This window comes from Rissa tridactyla, chromosome 2 (assembly GCF_028500815.1).
Source record: "Rissa tridactyla isolate bRisTri1 chromosome 2, bRisTri1.patW.cur.20221130, whole genome shotgun sequence".
NCBI classification, from domain to species: domain Eukaryota; kingdom Metazoa; phylum Chordata; class Aves; order Charadriiformes; family Laridae; genus Rissa; species Rissa tridactyla.
Window position 1 is genome coordinate 64038665 of NC_071467.1, and position 23487 is coordinate 64062151.

The 23487-nt window shown below is 38.0% G+C and overlaps 1 protein-coding gene across 1 annotated transcript in view; it reads left to right on the forward strand.

Annotated features, from left to right (window-relative positions):
* The window catches only part of ZNF407 (zinc finger protein 407), a 350778-nt gene that overhangs the window by 318883 nt on the left and 8408 nt on the right, over positions 1–23487 (forward strand). The window lies entirely within an intron of this gene.

The window sequence follows — 23487 nt, forward strand, 5'->3', positions numbered from 1 at the left end:
TGGGTGAGGTTAGCTGACCTGCTCTGCTGTCTATCAGAAGGACCTATGAGGAGAAAAGCAGACCCTTTTCCTGAAATCAATGGGATTTAGGAATAACTTGCCCGACCCGCCATCATATGGGACTGGATTCTGTCCCCCCTCATGGGTCTGGGGAACATTTTGACTCAGCTGAAATGGCCAGTTTCCTTATGTTTTTTTTAGTTGGGGTGTGTAAAATTTCCTGTAGTACTAGGAGATGTATGGTTTTTGCATCTATTTAAAATAAAGAATCTTGTGGAGGATGATAGCTATAAATAATTGCCTTTAGGTTCCAAGTGTTACAGAGCACAGTATGACAGCATCAAAAAGGCTGTAACAGATGATATCGTACACTGATGTACAGTCAAGGTAATTTTTATAACCTTAGAGCAATAGCCTACTATGACTCAACTGCAGAAAAGTTGTTAACATACATTTGAGTATACCTTTGCATTGGTACTTCACTTCCTTAAATTAATCGGATGGGGGGAAGTGTTATTAGCCACCAGCCGTTTGTCAGGATGGGCTTTGTTTTCTGTTCCACTGCACTGACTTCTGCGTTGCATTGCAGATGCTATATGGAGCTAAAATGCTCACTGTGCTAATCCATAGCAGCATCCCTCTCTCCAGCAAGAAAACCTCCTTTCTGATATTTCATGAATATGTTTGTTTGGTTCAGTATTTGGGTTTGTTGCCTGTTTATGTGGTTAACTACCTTTTTGTATGAACTACTGCCAATCTGCAAAAAACATACTGAAAAATAAATCAAAGATGTCAGGCAATTCTCAAAACTACAAGAATAGTTTCAGAATCAAAGTATTCTGTAAGGTACCAAAGTAGAGGTCAAACTCCTCCAATACATTCTGATGCACAGTAAAGATTACATAAATGTTAAATAAGAAGAATACCATTTCAAAAAATACATTGCATTTATGTAGAAAACAAATCTGTGTCATTGAGTTGTAGGTGTAGGAAATGGAAACAATTTATGGGATCCCCTAGTCGAACCCACATGAAGTACAAGATTACTGAATAAAATAAGTTTTGTAGAGCTCTGTCTAGTCTTTGCAGTGAAAAGCAAAGATCCATTTAAATTGAAATTTTAAATACGTTCAAAAAGAAAGACTCAACATTTGTAAGAATGTAAACTCAACATTTGTAAGAATCAGAAACTCCTTCTATGCAAAATATATCGTAACATTGGAACTGATGCAGGGAAGAATTGTATTTCAATCAGTAAAAGCTTAATTTTCACTTCAATAAATATACTTTTAATGTACTGTTCATAGAACAGTATGATCCTGTTTATATGTTGAATCTCACAAGTGAAGGTGTTTTTGTTGTATTAAAGTATGTGTTCAACAATACATTCATAATGTCAGACCTCATCTGACATATGTCGCAGTACTTCCTTACAAATTAGTATGTCTACAATGAATTTACACCTGTTGACTATATAATGGATGTAGCCCTAGCATTTTGGACAGGGCCTGGCTGAGAATTCTTGGCAGTCTATGGGAAATCTTCTTACTGATTTCAGTGGGATTTGGATCAGACCTATAGAACTTTATATGAAGGGCAGTCCCAAAGCCATCATCAAGACCAGACTTGCACGCTGCACAGATTGCAAGCCTACGCTCTGAGGGACGACCAGAGCACACCTTCAGTTTCTCATGTGCTGTGGCATGCCTGATAGATTAACACGTTGCAGGGTGCCTGGCTCGGCCGTCCACAGCTATTGTGGCAATGACGTGAGAGGGAGAGCGGAAATACGTACCATGAGCACAACAAATACGGGAGATATTTTCAACCTAAGAGGAATCCTGGAACAAATATGTCCCTGAAAGTCTCCTTGAACTCCCATTATTTCTCACAGCAATATTCTTCCCTCTTTTTACTTTGTCCCGATTTATTATATATCTATATTGTTATCTTCTTTGCAATTCTAAGATCTCCATTTTATCTGGCCCCATTGGGGGGCACCATGACAATTTGATGTTTCTTGACCCCTCACTTCAAAGAGGTGAGGGTTGTGGTCTGCTGGCTTTTTGACATCGGGGAAGTAGTCCTAGATAACTCTGCAGATTAGTGCAACAAAAGCAGTGTGGTACCTAAAAGATTCAAAATACTTCAGGTGAAAACTCAGTCTCATCATTAACCTAATGGCCTAGTCTATCCTCCTCCAAAAAAGTAAACAAAAAGCATCCATACATATGCTACATCTGGCTTGATTTCTTCTTCTCTTGCAGTTTTTAGGTTCAGATAGTAGTAATGATTAATAATATAATGGCTCTGAGACATTTATTTCCTCTCTGAAAAAGGGAGCAAGTAAATTTATTCTTTCACAAAAGGACATCAGTTTTAAAGTGTATAGGGAAAATGTATCAAAATATTAATTAGACTTTTCTTTTGTTTTGCTAGTTTGCATTAGACAGATGGAATTCTGATCTTTAACAGCATCATGACTCATGAAACTGCTTGTGTACTAAAATGCCATTATTAACACAACAGTAGTTTTCAGCAGTTGGTAATTATTGGCATAATTAAACATTTATCAAGAAACAAGTATTTATCATTCATTAAACTTTCATTAAAAATCCATCTTAGCACAAGCTAGATTAGCCAGTGATTTTCAAGTGATAACTTCTTAACTTCTGGCAGAAATGTAGAGCATTTTGATAGCAAAGAAAGTTGTGTATAATGCAACCTTTCAGGTTTTGTAAATAGTTATGTCCTTTCAGATTTAGGAGTGTTATTTTTAAGCATTCTATAAGACTCGGACAAGAAAGTACTTGGCTATTTTCTGTAGAGTTTACCAAGTTTGGCAGTTTTTAACAGTGTATTTGGGAAAACAAGATGCCCTTGGTTGTGGAAAGCCAGTGCTAAGTGCGCTTATAACTGCATTTACATGACTTAAATTCCTGCAAAGCCCGATATGTTTACATATATTGGGACAACGAAGTTTACTTTTTTGACTAGACCACGTCATAAAATCTGCCTTATGGTGTTGCAAACGGATAGAATCTCAGACTAGATGTTTGTAATTTGGGAATCTTGAAGAGCTGTCTGGTCCTGATACAGTGTTTTCCAACACTTAATACTTCCTGTTGCTGAAGAGGAAAATATGCACATTTTATTATTTAAAAGAAAGACCCATTACATCTCTGAAAGGTTTCGGTTTTGTTTTGCAAAGTGGAGTATCAGACATTATCCCTGGTCTGTTCAGTTTTGATCGATTAATTTAGTTCAGAGATTCATTATTTCTTGCTGTGTTTAGGAATGAATAAAGGTAAAGTAATTTGTGTGAATTTCAACATGCAGAAAAATAAGGTTAGTCAATGCCCTGTAGTTCTCTTTCATTCCAATTTTCTTATTTAACTGGTTTTAAGTCTTCTCTCCTTGGTTATTTGTTATTTTCCTTGGTTCTCATCTGCTATTCCCACTAACCCTTATTATCGCAGAAGCACTGGCTCACTTAACCTTGTAGCTACCGATTGCCTATTTTACCTCCCAGTCCTTTGTTTCTTCTCTTGCTTATAGGTACGATAGGATATATTACTTAACCCCTCCTACGCAGCCACTGTTTTGCAGGAGGTACCAATTTGGCAAGGTTTGTGTAAGTTTAAAATGCTCTAATGTGATTGTCCAGATCGTGGTGGAGAAAAAACAATATTCAGTGAGCAAGACTGTCTCGGAAAGCTCCTTCACATACATACGAGTGCTTCACATCTTAGCCCATATTCAGCAACTTTGTTTGTGTTTTCTCTTGGGCGAAAAATTTACTGTATCAGTGCTTTTATGTCACAAGAATGAATTGAATTCGTACCCTTTAGTGCAAACAACAATAGACAGAGTGGTAACCTAGTGGAAAACAAATAGACGCCCCGTCCCTTTTGGGGATTCAGAGAGGTTCAGAAAGATGGAGCTGACGGTAGAGAGGTGGCAGATAAAAACAGGCCGAAGCAGGAAAGAATCCTGCGGTCATTTATTACCATGCCATCTTCATAGTGTTTGCTGAACCAAGGTGCAGAGTAATGATTCAGACAAATGATGTTAATAATAATAGCTGGCCCTTTGGCAAAAATGGAATACCTAGTATTGCAGCATGAGACCTAATCAGATTCTCCAAAACTTGCTTCAGACCGATAGAATTTTTTGCTATCAGGTTTTCCGTCAATTGATTTTCCTTGGATACTGCATTTTTAAAGGAAGCAAAGTGATAAGCGATTATTTTCCATCAGGGAGAAAAACCCCCAAGATTTTAAATATTATGATATTTAATGTATAGTTTAGAGCTAGTTTTGAAATATTGTGTTATTTCTAGTTTATTTTTGGTGGAATTTGAACTGTTAAAATCAATAGTATCTACAAGATACCTCTAGTAATCATGCATTACTTCATCACATTTAGAAACTTTCTGGAGTTCGTTATCTTTTTGTTTTCCATAATCAACAAAGAATTCACGTTATTTATTGTAAGTGAATAATAGCAAGTATGCTTTACAGTATTTTTTGTTGCACACAGAGTATCACTGGTAAAAGTGAGCTCCACGTGAAGCCTAGTTATGAATTTTAAACAAGGGGTAGTTGTTAGTACTGCTGATCTGATTAATTGCTTTGATATGTTGTTAGGTATTTCTACATAAAAGAACATTTTCACCCAAAAAAGCTTACTAACCATTTTGTACTGTTCAGATATGACATGGTTGTGTTGTTCTTTTTAATAATACCTGCAGTTTTTAGGCATATAGGTTGCAATTATTTTTATTAGCTGCTGTTCCGTTAACAACATAACCAACATCTGTTTTAATCTAAACATCATCAGACTTATTAATTAGGTACATTTTGGCATCAATTTATCACACGTGCTTTGACACTTTTGATACTTGAAGCATAAGCTATTATGTGTAATGAAAAAAAAATAAGTATGATTTGGAGTCAGCATTATACATCATCTGTAGGGGACAATTATGTTGGCATGTGGGAGGTTAATGTACACACTCTAGATTCCTTTGCTTGATTTGCTGTTTTCTTCTTCATAACTCTAGGTAAACAGTTTGTGCTGCCATTTAATGCACAGGTTAAGTGTAGTTGCAGGCTATTATACATCATTAGAGTAAGTAATATTCAGCTGTGGAAGAAAGATGGAAGCTTTTCACTTGTAGCCACTTGGACATTTCATTTTTCATCTAGTATGCCACTGCAAAAATTAGTTGTGGCAGGCCTGATGTAATTTATAGCCTGGTACCCTGAAATTAAGCAATGAATCACACCATTTTGGCTGATTAGAGTTAATGCATTTTTCCCGATGACATATTTTGTAAAACAATGCAGTTTATTCTAAACTTTGCCTTATCAGACCTAGTCATTTCTCACGTCAACCTGTGCAATGGATTGTACCATGTACAGTGCACTCTATCACCAGATTTCTTTTGGTATTGTACTGTAGTTATCTTCCAGTTTAAAGGGACAGCCTTCCCTTTCTTTCCTAATTTTCTCACTAGAAAACATCAACTTTCCTCTCCTTCCGTCCCCTCCCCTCCATTCTCCAACCAGACAATTCAGAAGGAAAACACAGAATAACGCAATTCAATGCAGCTTGATTGAAAGTGCAGGGTGTAATGATCAAGTGAGTAGAGACCATTGGATTGTGCCTCAGGCCTTCGCACTCTGGATCTGGTCAATAACAAATTTATTACTAATCAAATCCAATAAATACAAAACAGCATACATTTATTTTTGTTTGGCACCTAGCTGGTCACAGAATAATAATAAAACAGGTAAGTCAGGGACTGCCTTTCAGAAGAATGTGCTGTAGCCGATGCATACTGCTCCTGAAGCTCCTGTACGTTCCAAGCAGACAGTCGGGCCCCAAGAAGCCTTGTTGTGTATGTCTGATTACCGGTGGGCATTGTGTCCCACTTGCCTGTGGAATATATTAACGATGCCAGCTCTTGAGTTTGGAGAATTCTGTTAGCTGAGATACTTTGTGATAGGGAGAGGTATCACCGCAGAACAGGATCTGTAGGTATTAGTGTCAAGAAGAATAATGTCTTCCTTGCCCTTTCTCCTGGGTTATTGCATGGGTTATACAAAGACTGGGATGAGTTAATAGCAAACAAAGAAACTAAAGGTGTGCGGGGAGGGGAGCGGAATCAACAACATAGCTGAGACATGCGAATTTTACTGTTGCCAAAAATAACGTGCGACTGTTCTTTCCCCCCAAAGCACTAACATGCATAAGAGCACATGACATAATCATTGCAGGCATCTTACACCATGTAAAACCGACACGGACAAACAGTGCATAGCTAATGTAAAGCTGACATCCAGTATCCAGGATTTTTGTGTATTCAGATATTTTTTGTATGTGTGTGCATGAAATTTAGCTAAAACTTCTCGATGCTGCAATTTGTTACGCAGACACATTATGAATTACAAAGAGTATGCCAAAGATACAACCTGAAGAAAATGATAGGGAATCTGTAACGATATGAAAAGTGCCGCTTATGGAGCTTGAGAGTCAGGTAGTAAAAAATTCCTTCTTTCTTAGCTGCTGGAGTCCCTGTATTTTTGAATGGCTTATGGAAAAACCCAGAAACAGCCTGCAACATGTAGGAGAGAAAGGCAGCACACCTGCAAGGCTCCAGCCTACCTTGTTCACACCCAAGATAGGAAAAAATGATTTATTATCTGTCCCTTGAATTTCTCTGAGCGTTCTGTCTAAACTTTAAAAGCAGATTACATTTGCGATTAAACCTTAACAAATGTTGTTTTAACTAGACTGCAATATATGTTATTGACAACAAGCTTTTTTCCCCCCTGAAAATAACATTGGCGCTTAGGCATGCAATTTACAAAAATGACAAGGAAGGGTGGTACTTTTCCCAAGGTGAATGTGAGTTGACTGATTAGCTGGTATTTTAACTTAGATTCTTGCAAATTACAGACATAAGAAACCCTGCAATTTATATGTACTTTAGAAGTGAAAGCTTTAATCCCATGATTCATGAAAGTAAAGTGGTAATAATTTAAGTACCATATTTTATTTATCCCTCAGAGTTGTCAGCTGATACCAGAAGTATTCTCACTATTTTTGGGTTGCTGCCTTTGGCCACCTAATTGCTTCTTAGGAAGTAAGAGGGAAATTGCTTATATAACTACATGGATTGTCTTTGGCAACGTCAAGCCAAGGCATCAATCAGTCCATCTGGGTAAAATCACAAGCTGACTCCGATATTGCTAAATATTTATACTGTCAAATACACACAGACATCCAGATGAAAAGAGGCATTCATTAGGAATGCTCCAGCTTGTCAGTTTAAAGATGTAGATTAGAGCAAAACCTCCCACTATGGTACTGAGTGCTCAGGAAAAGTCTATATTTAGCCATTCTGAGCAATAAATATCATCATATTGCCTCATTTAGGTAAATAGAGAATAAATATTGTCAAGATGATCTAGAGATAATGTAAACAGATCCCTGTTCAGAGTCTGTGTTACTAGGGTAAATTCCAGGACATTGGTGTGCTGCTGATGCTTTTTGGTTTAACCCTTTTTCTTAATCGCATTCCCCTCCCCTTTACAGTAAGATTTGTTCCTTGCAGATGAGAAGGGAAGGGGGGGAAATAAAAGGTAAGGTGGGGTTTCATTTTAAACAAAAGGTGATTTCAAATTCTAACTGAGTTATTATATTAATTAGTAGTTTTGCTCTAATATTTTCTTGGCACTGAGGAAGGCGGCGGCTGCTGCTGCTGCTGCTGGAAAATACAGATGTCTGTAGCAATGCTGAAGCTCATTCCAGAGTTTAACACGGGAACTGACAAAGCCCATCAGTCAGAAGAACATCACAGCTCTGAGGTTAAGACGTGATTTCAAGAGTACACCCAGTTAAGACTCATAGTGGAATTTCTTTCATAGCACATTTTTTTCTGTGATAAGATGAGGCATATTGCAAGAATAAGCGATGAAGGATCAGTACTTCGACGAGAATTAAGTTAGTGTCCTGCTTCAAAGTGGGTGGCTTGTCCTGACAAATTAAGAGTAAAATTTGTTCACTATATTGTATACACAAAAAAGATAGCGGAAGGATTTTTTTACCTTTCGGGGAAGGCCTGTGCCTCCCTCTGTAGAATTGGCACCTTGGAAGTTACATACAAGGAGAGTGGTGACTGACGTCAAAGTTTTCGTTAATTACACTAGATGATTTTTTAGATTAATAATTAACATCTCTCTTCATAACTAAATATCTGTAATTAATCAGCAAATCATAATGTGGAGACTAATTAACTTCAAACTCAAATCTTAACAGAAAATCCATATTACTATCCAGCATCATTAATTACTCTAGTAATCAAAGTTATCCCTCATGGGATTTGACATAAAGCTTTGTAGGTTTATAAACCAAGCTATTATCACAAAAAACCATTTTGAAAGCAGCTTCAAATAGCATTATAGATAACTACAGTATTAGATTGGAAATTTAAACAAGTTTTCATTTTGTCTGTATTACATTATCAATAATCCACTCACTCACGCTGGGTAAGTAACTGAGAGAGTACGCTTCCCTTCTCACCATGTGTATACAGTTTTCTGTTGGTTTTGTTTTTTTTTTTTCCTTTTGGAGTTACAGCAGTGATTTCAGTCAGAAGATTCATTTGTCAGTGTCTTTTAAAAATATCCCACAGTTTCCGGTAGTTTTTGCTGTGGTGCTATCCATGCTAGTTAGCTGCTTAAGAAACGAATTAACAGCCATTTATGTCCTGGCATTATTCACAAGAAAATAAAAAAAAAATGGGTTGAGCTTTAAGATACAGAGAAATCTTTAGTTGTTGATTAGTCAGTGTTCAATTGAAAAAAAGGACAAAGTAGGGCTGTTATGCAAAAAAAAAAAACAACTCACCCCAAACAAATCTTATTTTAATTAGCATGGACATCACAACTAGAAAGATTTGGAATGTGTTCATTTTAATTTTTAATAAACAGGAAAGCCAATAGTACCACTGTAGCAAACTGAAATCCCTTAGCTGTTTTTCATTTAGAAAGTTAGGAGTTAAAATTGTGTCTAAAATCCACATTTCAATTATTTTATCACCTAATCTTCCAAGTACGCACATCCGATACTGTTCTTTTGTGTGGCAGCTGTAAAAATCGTAAGCAATTTTTACTGTCAAGAAAACTCTGAATAAATAGAGGCTGTTAACTTAGGCAGATATCTGAGGTTATTTGGTGGCAATCAAGAACTCACAGCACTTCAACTAATGGGTTATGATCAGAAACTGTTCCTAATAGCCAGCTAGACGGATCTGAATATGAAGATTTCTATAATTTTGTTGTCAGCTTGTGATGTACTCTAGTGCTAATTATTTGGAACAATTATGTTTTCCTAATAACAAAAGAAGAAGCAGTGAATTAAGCAGGCTTACCTTCAGATCTTTAGATAACAGTTTAAATGCACTTGCCATTAAGAAATAACATTTCTTTTTCCTGTATGGAACCCTAATTATTGAAGATGCTTGTCTTTTAAAATCTACTTCTTCTACTTCTTTTAAGCATGTTCAATGTGTCAGTTTACACTGATGACTTCAGTAACTAGTATTTTCTCAGTCTTAGGTTTATGCCTGTACCTCCCATAGACTGCTTACTTCATTTGGTTATTCAAAAACCATAATTAGTGCAATAATTAACATGTGGATCCTTCAAAGGAAGGCTGTTAGAATCATGGGACGTCTCTCATCATTCTTACTGATGTATAGATGATAAAAAGACTTAGGTTGAGGTGACAACAGGATTTGTATTACTGCACATTATCTAAGCTGCAGGGAAATTCAGACAGAACCGTGGTCCATGGAGTCTTTCCTTTTGAAAAAAGTAATTATCCACACTGTTTCTATAATGTAACTAGGTGTTATCCTGCATTTGCAGCTGTCAAATCATTTGTTTCAAAACCGTTATTTTATACCTTATGAATACTTGAAAGTTTGGGGTTTTGCATGTTATCTTTTAACCGATTACAGAAGTGGGGTGCAGCAAGTACAGCAATAAAACCAACATTAATAGTAATTTATATAAGCATAACAAATTCCTTCCTGACAGTTGATTTCAGAGATGTTTATGGTAATGTTAAGTTGATACAGGCATAAGATTACATCCATAAAGAAAAGGCCCGATTTAATTTTATTTATTTTCCCCGGAGAAAATATATTTGTTTGTTTGTTTAAGATTTCAGATGAGCTGAATCTGTTGCATTTTCAAGCCACAGTAAATCAGTTGTTGGTATTTGAGCCTCTGTATGGCTCATATCAATGTATTCCAGTATTTCTCTGAGATGCTTAGAGCTGATGTCTTCAGCTTCGATATACAATGTTTTAAATTAGCGCATTAAGGAATTTCGCATTCTTTCATTCAGCCTTTAACTTTCTGTAAGTAGCCATCCTCTTTTTCACATTCACTGACATATGCCAGAAAAATTCAGTATTTTACCCTACAGGCAGCCCATGGGACTGGGATAAAATGGCCTCTATACATAGGGTATGACTTTATTTGCTAAAGAGGTTATTTGAAAAAGCCCTTAGGGTACAGCTGCCCTTTTGTCCCTCAAACTAGTAGGGGGAAAAATATAAAAGGAACTACACAGTAATCCCTTGTAGACAGGTGACCTTAAGCCAATTCCATACAGTAAGGTTTGTTTCCATTAAACTAAAAACAGACAAAGAAAAAAAGCAAATTGCAGGTTTTAATCTGTTGCAGAAACATTGCGATATTTTTTCTGTAAATGAATATCAAATACAGACAAGTTTTACTGTAAATTCATAAAATTTAGTATTGTTCTATATAATTTAAGTTAATGTTCTATAGGCGATGTGTCCTATATTCTAGCAAAAAGAGCATCTGAGGACTGGTAGAAATAAACGTAGCCCTGTTTACTTGAGGTAACCTGTTCAGGATTTTACTTGCCTTACTAGTGTTTAAATCCTGAAAGTACAGCCAAGCGTAATTGAGCAAAAGTATATAAACCTTCTAATTCCAACACCAGTATTAACACATTAAATATCAGTCAACATCGGGACCCACTGGAAAAAATAGCAGTCACATTTGTCCTTTGAAGTTCTTCTTCCCGTCCTTCTTAGAGTTGACTGTTGATTGAGGTTAACAGAGCTACAGTCGGACTAGATCAGAGTTATCGCAAGGGTCATGGTCCCACTGCAGGCGCACCATTTTGTGGTGGTGTGTTTGGTATTTAAGCCTGTGTTCATCCACGAGAGTTTTACAAAGCAAGCCACCATATTATTCTTTGTATGATGCAACCAGCTATTGTTAAATATGTACCATCCCAATTAGATACCGCTTTTCAATAAGTGGTCTTCAAAATACTATTATAAATTATGGACAGCAGCTCTGGACCCACTTCAGGATAGCCTCTAATAAGTCACAGGTGTGACATCACTGAGCACTGTAATTAATGGGTGTTACGCCACCCCCTTGACTTATGAGTTTTTCAGAGGCTTTTAATTACTTTTGAGTTTGAGCCATTCTGGCAGAATTTTGAAGGAGCTCCATTGGCAGCCTGTTCTGAATGAAGCTGTTGAGCGACATTTGGAAAAAAGAGCCACTCTGGTGGCTGAAGGAAAATGTTTCAGCCGTTCTTCACGCCTGGTAGTCTAGAGGGAGGTTAAAGGAAACGGCTTCTGTCGACTGCTGCAGGCACTTAGTTACTGTGTTCTCTTTCTGCATCTGGGGAGGAGCTGTAAAAATTGTGGTCAAATCCATATATTATATAAAATAAAAGAGAGAAAAACATCTGAAAAGCCAAGAATGGCTTGAAGGGTTATCATGATGTCATCAACCTGATTTTAGATATAGAAAAGCCATTGTTTCGCACACGAGTGCAGACTTCATGTGACTGATAGAGTAAATAGAAAAGAAGAAATGCCATCATTTATCACCTATGGAGAGTAAGTTATAAATGATCACCGGTTAATCAGCATTTAAAACAGTATTCTTTAATTTCAGTGCCAAAATCTGATAGCAGAGGAAGAATTTCACCCCTTGTACACACACGGGCACACGCACCGGTACGCACATATCGTAATATTAAGTTAACTCAGGTGTAAAGCTTTGTTCTCCAAACAGCTGAAGCTTCATGTCATTGTTTATGAGCACAAAACACACATATTTCTCCATATGTTGGCACCATATTGTGTTATCACCGTAGCATCCCCTCCTCTTCAGATGATCTTTTGTTATAACATTTATTTTTGTGAGGCAAATAAAATATAGTAAATGTAAACCAATTATTTAACCAAATTACTTTGATCGTGGGAAACTGACAATTAGTGTTACAGCTTCTCAGCAGTGAAATCCACACAATAGAGCAGACTGTGATATTCTGTACTGCAGTGTAAGTTGATGTAGTGCATTTATTCTGTGTAGCAAGCTGTGAGAGAGGAGGAGAAAAGTGCAGGAGATGAGGGAAGTCCATCTCAAAAACTGTTATTCTGTATCTGTGCTTTGTGTTGTAAATTGTTTCATTTTCCTAATTGATTGTTAATGTATTGGGACAGCCCTTCACAGAAACCTTGATGACTGATGTCAACACGTAAAGCATATACGCGTGGGTACGAGATGATCAGCTAATCAATTAATGTGTTAGAGACTTGACAAACTACCATTTGTAATTTTCATTTCTAGTAAATGTGGATGACGAACAGGTTAGTTCAGTTACCTATAATGATTACCCTACTTCAGTAGTTCTACCTTTTGCACATGGATTGGGGGGGGAGAAGTATTAAAATTATATGCACTGGTACACCCACATGATTTGAGTTTATTCGCAAAGCTTGAATGCATCAGCCCTTCCATGAAATGGCTGTGAGTTAGGAGAGCATTCTGGGTATTGTCATGCAAATGAGGCCACCAAACATACCACTTTGCTTCAAAATTGCTCTGCAGTGACAAGTAGCTTTTAAAACTGGAGCAGGGTTTTCCAAGCTAAGTGGGCAACCCTATATATCCTCTGAGATCCACTTTCTAAAATAAGTGCCTATATACGAAGTCCTAATTCCACATCTGAGTGCTCAGATTGGCACTTACTACATACCCCGTACATCTCATTCTAATGCAGATTAAGGTGTTCCTTTATGCTTGAGTATTGTGTTTCTCCTACATTCATACAATGGAAAAAAAAAAAACACCTGGAAGATGGATGTAGCACTGAGAAGTTGAGTTTGATCTGGTATTCAGCAACTCTTAGTGCCAAGGTTTTGTGATATATCACCTCAACCAGTACAAATTTTAATTAATGCTCCAGCAGCTTCTCAGCAGCACTCAAGAACTTAGCCAACGGGTTGTGAGGAAAAAACAAGTCCTCATCTGCCTCATGGTTCACAGAAAATAACCACAGCTAATAATCAGAAGCTATGTTAGTCTAGTTTCAGGCCCAGTTTCAGAACTGATAAGAAAATATGACAGTCGTTTCTCTCTCTTTGTAACAAAGCAAGTCCATCCCAAAAATTTGTGTTGACTGCGGTCATGAAAAGGGGTGTGGGAAGAGCAACAGAGTTAAACATAGTGACTATCCCAGGCAATTCAGTACCAGGTAGCTTTTAAGCAGCATCCTAATGCCAGTTGGAAGCCAGGATGGATCTCAGAGCACTAGCACTAAATGATGAAGAATGAGCAGAATCCATGTTTTTATTATTTTTTTTTAATCCAAAATTGTATTAATCACATCGTGAATTGATAGGAATTTTGTCTATGTCCTGAATGTGGCCACGATTTTACTCTTAACCTCTGACCCGTACTGTTCCATGTGCCGTGCACTGGAGGTAACAAAGCCATGGATACAAATCACAAGGCTGTCACAGGAATGGAAGTCCTGGATCTGCTGGCCAGGTGGGGATTTATAAAAGCTGATGGAGACAGCGGGTACTGAATTGCTTCAATGCTGGAACGTCCGGGCTTCTCAAACCCCCTGTGGCTCAGCATCAGCTACATTGTCAGTGGGGTGTTGCATGTTGCCTCATAAAATAGTCTTTTAAATACAGATTTGATTAACTAATTTCACACATTCACATTTGAAAATGTAGATCTTAAGGACTGCATGGCTAGGTAGATCTTTTCCTTCATGCGTTTCTGTCCTCAGAAGTAGGAGCTTTGCTGGGACGACTGATTAAAATTATGGACAGGGTTATTTTCAAAGTTGGGCTTTTTGGTGTTTGCTGCGCATTTAGGTGGTACCTGAACTCTACAAACCAAATCGTCCTCAGAACATCCCAATGTCTGAACGTTCTAGTTTAAAATACTTAATGTTGGTGTGAATGGATTAAAAGAGAAAAAAAAAAAAAGAGAAAGAAAAATAATGATTTTGAGTATGAGTTATTGCAATTGCTGTTACTTTTTTTTTGTATTGTGTTAGCAACTTTGTCTCCCAGCCTCTTTTGGAGATGTTATTTAAGTAAAACTTGGTATTACATTTCCAATTATTCCTTTTATTAGAAGTGCTATTTATACACATATTGGAGCAGATCATGATGCAGCAAAGAACTTTTTATACTGCATAGATTGTGCAGCAAAATAGTGCGTTATCAGCATTACATGCCTCAGTGAGGAATGCTTTGCTGTTTTAAATCTCATCATTATGAGAAGAATTTAGTATCCAGATGCAAAGATTTTACTCAAAACTTTTGAGCTAGACTGTTCTCATCTAACTGAAAATGAAAATTTGTTCATGATAATTAGACGGGGGGATTAACGGAAGACCCACACTATATGTACTGTTTAGATGCAACTCTGTATCAGCTAGAACATGGCTGCATTCATTTTTGCTGGCTTGCTGTGGGACAATCCCAGAAATAATTGGCAATCCATTGCCCCCCTGCCCTTAAACCCCTTGTCTACAAACATGATGCAAAGTGACGGTGGTGGAGGTCTCACAAAAATGAAGCACATGGTGTGGCAGACCCATCTGTGCCAGCTTTATGAAACAAAAGTGCCCAATTTTATCATCATTGCCTTTTGTTCTGAACAATGCTATTCACACGATGGTTTTATGAACACTTGGCGGTGGAGTCCGTGAGCCTCGATTTCTCTGACTGCTTCCTCTCCTGTGCTGTCTGTTCCCAATGGCACTGCTAGCTTCCCTGCCCCCACAGTTTCCTTGCCTTACCCGGCCTTCTTCTCCCCAGACAAATCCGAGGTAGAACCTCCTAGCAATTTTCCAAGGTTCTGGGCTCAAAGACTAAACTAATTTGTTTTTGAATTGCAGATCAAACATAAACTGCAAAGAAGCATTTAATCAGTTAGGAGAAGCAAGAGTATGGCTTGTTTAAGTCCCAGAATCCATAAACCTGTAATGATTTTATTATATTGGTGTCAGTTTTCATTATTTTCATGAATGGGTATTCCCTGCTTAATGCACGATATTTGCATCTGATGAACCAACAAGTTTAAACATGGTTTGTTTTAATGCTTTGTGAATTTGCATTCAAATTCATCAGGAGTAATTCTATTTGAAATCACACAGGGCTAAACACAGTGGTTGTAAATCCATTCGAATTGAGATGCCAAAATCAGCCCATTAATCTACAAATCTACAGTATAATTTTTGTATGGTTGGTGGGCTTTTGTTCTGTTTTTTCATGATGAGGCAAAGGGGACACCAAGTGGGAGGGGAAGCGTTCGGCGAGGTTGTGATAAATTGACCAAGAGGGAGTATATCTTTGTTATGGAAACAGGCCTGTGAAAGGAACATACGAAAGGCCAGAGACCATGGTTTGAGCGCGTCTGTCACTGCCACTTGAGGTGGTTGCATGAGGCGAAAGGACGTCTCTCCGATAAGCAGGTTTCCTAATATTTTGGATGACAGAGGTTGTCATCAGCACCTACCATTTGGTCTGCAGAGTCTCAAAGTTCACCCAGAGCTTGGAGCAGCGCTATGGCCTGCATTTTGTATTTTAGCTCCTCTTGCTAAACCCTCTGTTAGCTTCAATTTTTCTGTGGTCTCTTGCTAAAAAGGAAACAAATAAATGCAGGAAGGTTCACCTCCAACAGAAACAGTGTCATTTTGGAAGGGGTGGAAGGGGCTATATTATAGGAAACATTACTTCATTTCTTGATGGCTCCAGAAGAAATCTCTACTTCTTTCAGTGCCTAGAGGATGTTTTTAATTTCTGTGTTCTTAAATAGACTGAATTGTCTGAAATTGAGATGTTTCTTTAAGCTGATAGTTAGCAGATTTGAAGGTGTATATCATTGTCTGAGAGTACAAAACCAGGTATGTGTGAGAGGCCTTATTCCGTGAGAAGAAAGGTTTATCAGCAACGTTTTCCTCGCTACACATTCTTCTTAAATGTAACAGTGAAGTTTTTTGATAAAACTTACTTAAAAACTACAAAAATGTATAGTTATACATAATGTACTTTAGCCTTTTAAAAGGGATATTTTTATTCATTTATTTGAATCGGTGATAATTCAAAATGGAATTCAGCTGATACTTTTGAACGTGTTCATACAGTCATTTTACTTACTTAGAATCAGGCTGAAATCAGTCTGAGAGCGATGTATTTGTCTGGGGGCAAAAGTGCTTTTTAGCTAACTTTGTTACTGCCTTTCTCTGGGAACACGCAGTGCTGGTTTGGCCCTTGTAAAGCAGAAATTAAAGAGTCTAAGTCCCTGTTTTTAATATGTCATAGGCTGAGGCTACCTGAGGGTCCGACTTAGAAAAGCGCTTAAGCCTATGCTTAGCATTAGCTATATGCTTAATTCCCAAAAGCCTAACTACAGGCCCCTTCTTATGCACTTGCAAGAATCGTGACGATCGGGAAGTCTACCATCTGACATCTGTGAAATGAGCTGGTAGACTTGAGTCTTTTTCATAATGAACCAGTTTCCATCTCATAAAATTCTGTAATTGCAGATGGTATCAGTGGACACCTATGACAATCTCAGCAGAGATTGCAGCCCGGCATTCCTCATTATAGGATACGTGGACACTGAACTCCTCTCTGCTCATGAACATGGGGTTGATTCATTGACAGGGCATTATCAGGAAAATTGCAATGATGTGACTGGTGCTTCGGTGTGGGTAAATGGAGTACCTCCACTCTTGGAGTTGACAATAGGCCCTTCTAAGAAATGATAATGCTGTGATTAAGACATAAAGCTGGGACTCAATACACCTGGGAATTCTTGTGTGACCCTGGCAACACGCTTTGGGTTGTTTTTCACTTGTCTGCCTGAAAAGTTAGAATAATGCTTTTTTCATTTTATGGTATTATTTAGTGATAAGTGTATTACTAATTGTGAACAATTCAGGAGCTGCAGTTTTAGAGGCACAGGGTCAGAAAATGCCATTAGATTTTAAATGCGTTCTGTTTGGTTCACATTTGCATGTGCTTGTGCCTCACACTAGTGGAAAGCAGGCCATTTTTACTTTGCATCCTAATTCTACATTGAGGTAATTAGCTTTAGGCACACTAAAAATCTTGCATAAAATTCACTCGGTTGTGAAAAAAGCTCCTAAAAAATATGTGGAAGAAGAAATACATTAGTTTTGGACTTTTAGCTTATCCTTTTAGATACTGATACAGGTTTTGTTCCCTCTGTGTACATTTTAATATATGTATTTTCTTTTTATAAAAAAAAAAATCTCATTCAAATAGCTTTAGAGTCTTTTCATTTCAGTACAAGCACTGAATAATGTTTTAAGGGTAGGTACTTGGAGACACGCTGAAAGAAATGGTGAACCTCAACAGGTTTTGGAGCACTGGAACATATACCAAAAGATATAACTATGAAATCTCCAAGTGAGCCCTACCTGGGACTTGTAGCAGCTATTTCCACCTGTGATGCCATGGGCTGCTCAGAAGGTCTTTAATCTGCACATCTTTGAAATGACGGACCACAATGTGTCCTCCTGCGTGTTTTGCCTGTTACGTGCCAGAAGTTAGGAAGCTGTTGGTTCCCTAAACTACAGTAGCTGGAAAAAGAGTAAGAAGTATTAAAGAAAAGGGTAGCTGAAATAAGAACCCTTTAACATAAGTGTCATCAGGAGCTGTTAGTTTCTCAGTGATTTTGAAAATAAGGTTTCCCACGTATCTAGCTGCAGGCTTCTGGGGTTTTTTTTTTGGCGGGGATGTTATCCGGTCTCTGTCTTGTGGCATATCGCAAGCCTTACTGCTTTCACAGAAATGATCATAACTTCCTCTGAAATTTTGTCTACTGTACTGAAAAATGTGAACTAAGTTCCAGCAATAGTAAAAGCGCTTGGGGTCCACTTACGTTACCACTAATGATGCTGTATCAGGTCCTATGTAACAGCAGAATAAGAAGTGCATTCACTGCACTGTGCATCATGCTACAGACAAGTATACTGGGAACCATGGTGTTTTTAAACCACTCAGCATCATTAAATTAACATGCTTTTAAGCATTATTTGGCTTCAGTTGTAGGCAGATATATATAATAAATCTTTGAACAAGTGCTATCAGAAGTAAGAGCTAAGTGGCATTTAAAATATATTAGAAAAATGTGATCACTAATAAGTTTTAAAATATTCCCTCTCTTTCTAGTCTAAATTGGGTCAGGGAAGGAAAAAAATAAGAAGAGCTAATGAAATGACCTGACAGAGTGGCCGGGTTTGTTTACTAGGCCATATTTGAATGGGATTCATGCTTCATCTGATTGACAGTCATTGCAAATTCTTTGGCTTTTTAAGACTTAAGGCGCCACGGTCTTGGGTGAACTTTAGTTCAGAATGGAGTTGTTTACAAAAGTTAACTAAGTAGTTACTGCAGAATTGCATGCTATGTTTCACTGAACTGTTTGGAAATGGTATGGATTTGCAGTACAAATGGTGATGAATCGAGTTAAATCATATTCTAACTACTGTGCCGTCAATTTATTCCATTTGGGAGCTTCGTCACCCTGGCACCTGGAAGTGGACAAGGTAGCTGAATTGGCTTTCCATTGCTCACTATGTCCGAATGTCTTCCCATGGTATGGCATGAATGTTCTAGTGTTTTGTTATGCAGATCCAAAAGGGACAAAAATTTTCCTCCCCCTTCAACATTTGTAGAACGTGTCACCAGAATATGTGCATTTAAACCCTCAATATTTCCATGCAAGTCAGCCTTCTAAGCATTCTTCTTTTGCTATTCTGAATATTCCTTAATCAAGATCTCTCCCCTAGTGAGGTCAAGACGTAGTTCTGTGGTATCGGTACCAGAACAATTTGCAGCAGACGCGCCTTTGAATGTGCAATTAAAAATTGCTTTGGCCTGTTTTCTTTTCCTGTTTTACATTTTCATGAACTCACATGTAATTTGATGAACACTGTCATTCTTTAAATTTGTTCAGGATTACAGCTCTCAAGGGACTTCTCTCTCATTGAATGTCATTTTTGCATATTTACTTTCTCCACCAGTGCTAGTGCGCGGTAGCACAAGTTGAATCTTGCATTGTTATTTTTTTATTTACTTGTGTTACATCCTGTTTTTCTTTGTAGTGATGTTGACACTTCCTCCCAATTTAGTATTAACTCCGTATGCCCTCTAAAAGCTCTTGATTTCTACCTCTAGCTAACCAACAATTTAGGTAGTCCTGTCGACAGAGTAGTGTGAAAATTATTCAGATCTTGAAAGCACACCTTTGCAGCTGAGTGGAAGGAATTTGAGGAAGGAGCCTTCTGAGCGGAGCTGCGGTGCCACCGTTCATGCTGCACTTCCCCTGCAGCTCTGGCACACGTGCCGTCTTAGCAATTCCTGCATCGGTAGTGCTCAGCGATGGCTCAGAAAGCACCACCCTTGCTGTCTTCTGTCTTGTTTTATCTACGTACAGCCTAGTGCCTTCCAACACTGAAAGTGGAAGACAGCTCATTTAAGTACTACTGTATCAGTCGCACTGAAAATATATTTCTGTCAGCAGAAGGGTCAATTATATGAACAGCTCTTCTTTTGAAGATATGCTGGAAACATGCTGCTTCCATCCTTCACCAGAGGTGAATCATGAAAAGAAGACTTTGTCGGAAACTCGACCCTTGAAAGTGGTATAAAAGAGTTACCCATCTCTCCAGCCTCTACTCCGCATCCCACCTCCCAGGACCAGCATGTACCCTGTTTCATGCTTCCTGAGGAATCCTAGTGTTACTGCTAAGGCTGTGACACTCTCAGCTGAAAAATCAGCATCATTTCCAATGATCGTGATTTTAGGCATGATAAGCCTTGATGCCTCGGGAGGAGTGAGGGGCCGGCAGAGGGGAAAGCCTCTGCCTTGCACCTGGACCACCTATAACCAGCCCTGTTCCCTCCTTCTCAGAAGTCCTTGGATCCCTTGCACTGAGACTGACTTTTGAGGTGGGAAATCTGATTGTCAGAAGCTCAGGAACCACATTCATAATTAATTCACCTTTGTCTCATGCCACGTAGCAGTTTGAGGACAGCTGTACTGGCGGTTGATCCGATGTTGTGGTTACACGTGTAAGGCTGAAGTGTCTAATCGGTTGTTTTTTCAAAACACAGGTTGACGTGACCTACAGCTTTCAGAGCAGACAATCATAGTGCTCGTTTCCAGCTGTAGATCTATTGCAAAAATATATAAATATTATTAGTCACTGGCATTACATCAGGAAAATATCAACTGTATGTCAGTGTCCAGACAAAAAGCTGCAAAATTAAGTTATGAAACTCGGCCTTTTTAGCAAAATTAACTGATCTCATGTTGGCCCAGCATCCTCCTTCTTCCTGACAGTTTATTACTTCTAATCATATGCATCAGGCCTCATTCCAGTATGATTTTGATGAAGTCTGCAAAAGAGAGTATGCTCATCTCCTCCAATGCTTTGGCTATTGAAACAGATTTTTTTTTTTCTGGTAAGATAGAACATTAATTGCTTTACTTATTAGATGAGCGTTAGCTTTTGATACAACCCGTCCCGTAGACTCCTGACACGTTGCACGCTGAGAAGTCCTGTCCTTGAAGTTACTATGTAGTGCGCAATGATCACAACTTACCGCTGATGTTTTGTTAGCATTTACTAGCAACGTTTTGGCAGAGGGTGACCTCTAGTACTCTCTCTAAACATTTTCAATTTACAGACTCAAGAATTTTTGCTGTCTTCGCCTCTCGTTCTTTTGAAGAGGTCAGCCCTTTATGAATTTGCCACAAGAAAGAAGTTCAGGATACCCTATACACTTAAACAGCATAGTAAGAATATGGCCACAGTGAACACACAACATACAATTCATTTTAATATTTATAGAAGAAATTCACATTGTTTTAAGCGTAGACAAGCAGCTGCTGTCATTTGGCTATGAGCAGATGTTAGACCTCCGAAAGCTTCGCTGATAATTAAAATACTAACAGTTAGTGTTTTACCCCAGCTGCAGGTTCTGTTTACTGTAAATTTGATTTTAATGGTGCCTCTGTGCAGTTATTGAATAGAGGTTTGTTTTCTACTATACATACAAAAGTGTCTACAATGAAGACAAATGGTTATTTCCTGTAATTTACTCTGGAAAGATATGAATATACACTGTAACACAGTTGAATTTATAAATGAAATACAGATATGACTATCACATTGGAAATGGTAGTTTCTGCAATCTTAACTAACAAAGAGAACTAGGGAAACTTACGATTTCTAGTTATTCCCAAGCATTCCCCCTAAAAACTGCTGTGCTTTTCAAATGGGTTGAGACGTGCCCTCGAGCAAAGAACAGGTGCTCCTTTTTACTGAATGGGTGCATAAATCAGAATTAATAAATCCAGGAAGTCACACTACTCGTATTTGATAGGTATGCAGAAGAATATAATTTCTGCTTGATCATTTAACAACATGATGTTTTATTTTAGGTATCCCTTACAAGTGTCTGTTCTCTTTAGTGCATATACGTACATCAAACATTAGGGAAGGCTAGCCACTTTCAGAATTGTTAATCCCAAGGGCCTGATTATGCAAACACAATGCATAATGCAAGCTACCATGTTTAGTCCCTTTGAGACTATTGAGGCTAACTATGGCAGTAAGCAGTACTCTTGATAAATAAATGTTTATAAGACCAGGATCTAAACGTATATATTCTTGAAGAACAAAAAATCATGCTGAGATAATAATGACAAAAAGGGGTTTTTGTTTGGTTGGGTTTTTTTTTGACAAAACAGTTATTGTCTGGGACTAGACTTATTTCAGAAATCCAGATCATTTTCCTTATGAGAGCAGAGCTTGTGGGGTTTTCCCCCTGATTTTCTCATATTAGCATTCGTATTATTTTTCGTATTAACTTATATGTTCTGTCTGCCCACGAAACAGAATTCTCCAGTTTGACCAAGCACAACCAGTACCTCTTGAAATTGGGATTCTGATTTAGAAGTGCTAAAAATTCACTTTCCAGTTGCACTGCGGGGGATAAAACAGCAAAAGTGCATCCGTGTAGCATCAATATCAGTTGTCCCCAAACCGAGGGCCAGAGTCGCCTTTGTAGCTGGACTGCCAAGAAATGCCCAGGCTGGCTATCCTCATCTCCAGCTGCTAAATTGCACTGGAGGAGGTAGCTAAAATGCTCCAAATACATTGCTAATGCTCCTTGCCCATATAGGTAATTGTTGTATATGTCACAGTGAGGTTTTCGCTCACACGTAGGAATTGAGAAGACAAGCCTGCATGGGGGCAAGCAGGTAAAGTGGAAAAGTAGTCTACAAGAAAATCACTTACTGGGCAGGTTAGGCATTTGCAAAATCTACATGTTAACACTGCACGTTTGCCGTGATCAGTGGGAGTTTCGGTATGTATATTTTTTATTTGCGTAGCTTCTGTAACACTGGGCTCTATACTGTTCATTTTTGACCTTGAGAGCAGAGAAAGGGAAACTGAAATTTTTCACAGAGAAGGCCTTTTCCCAAAGGTTAATTGGACACTGGAGGGAAACTAAACCAAACCAAACAAACTGCCTAAACACCCTCGCTGAATGGCTCAGCTGTTTATTTTGGTGGTTGTTTTTTCTTTTGTTTCTTTTTGTTACTGTTGTCATAGTCCTCTAAGGTGTGGGAGGTAGAAATAACAAGCAGGAAAATTCAGTCTTTTTTTTCAAAAGAAAAAAAACTTACAAAAATATTGCCTTTTACATTTTAAGGGAACCTAAAAGGACATCCGCTGCTTTGTTTAAGATACCTGAAAGGTTAAAACTTCATCCTTTATTCAAGCAATTCATAGAAGACCTTGAAGTTTCTAAACATGATTGAGTGATTAAGGACAAAGCTAGAAGCCAAGGAGGTTTTAAGTTTCAGCACTGAAATCCATGACATTACTGGATGTTTAAGTATAAAATGAACTATGAACATTATTTGGGAATTGTTTTTGTTATTTAATTTTGTTTTTAACATAATAATATACTGAAAGGAAAAAAATCTCGCTGCATCGGTATCTCTTGAGATTTATGTACTTTGAGTCAATGGTCTTTTTTAAAGTCTCTTAGGG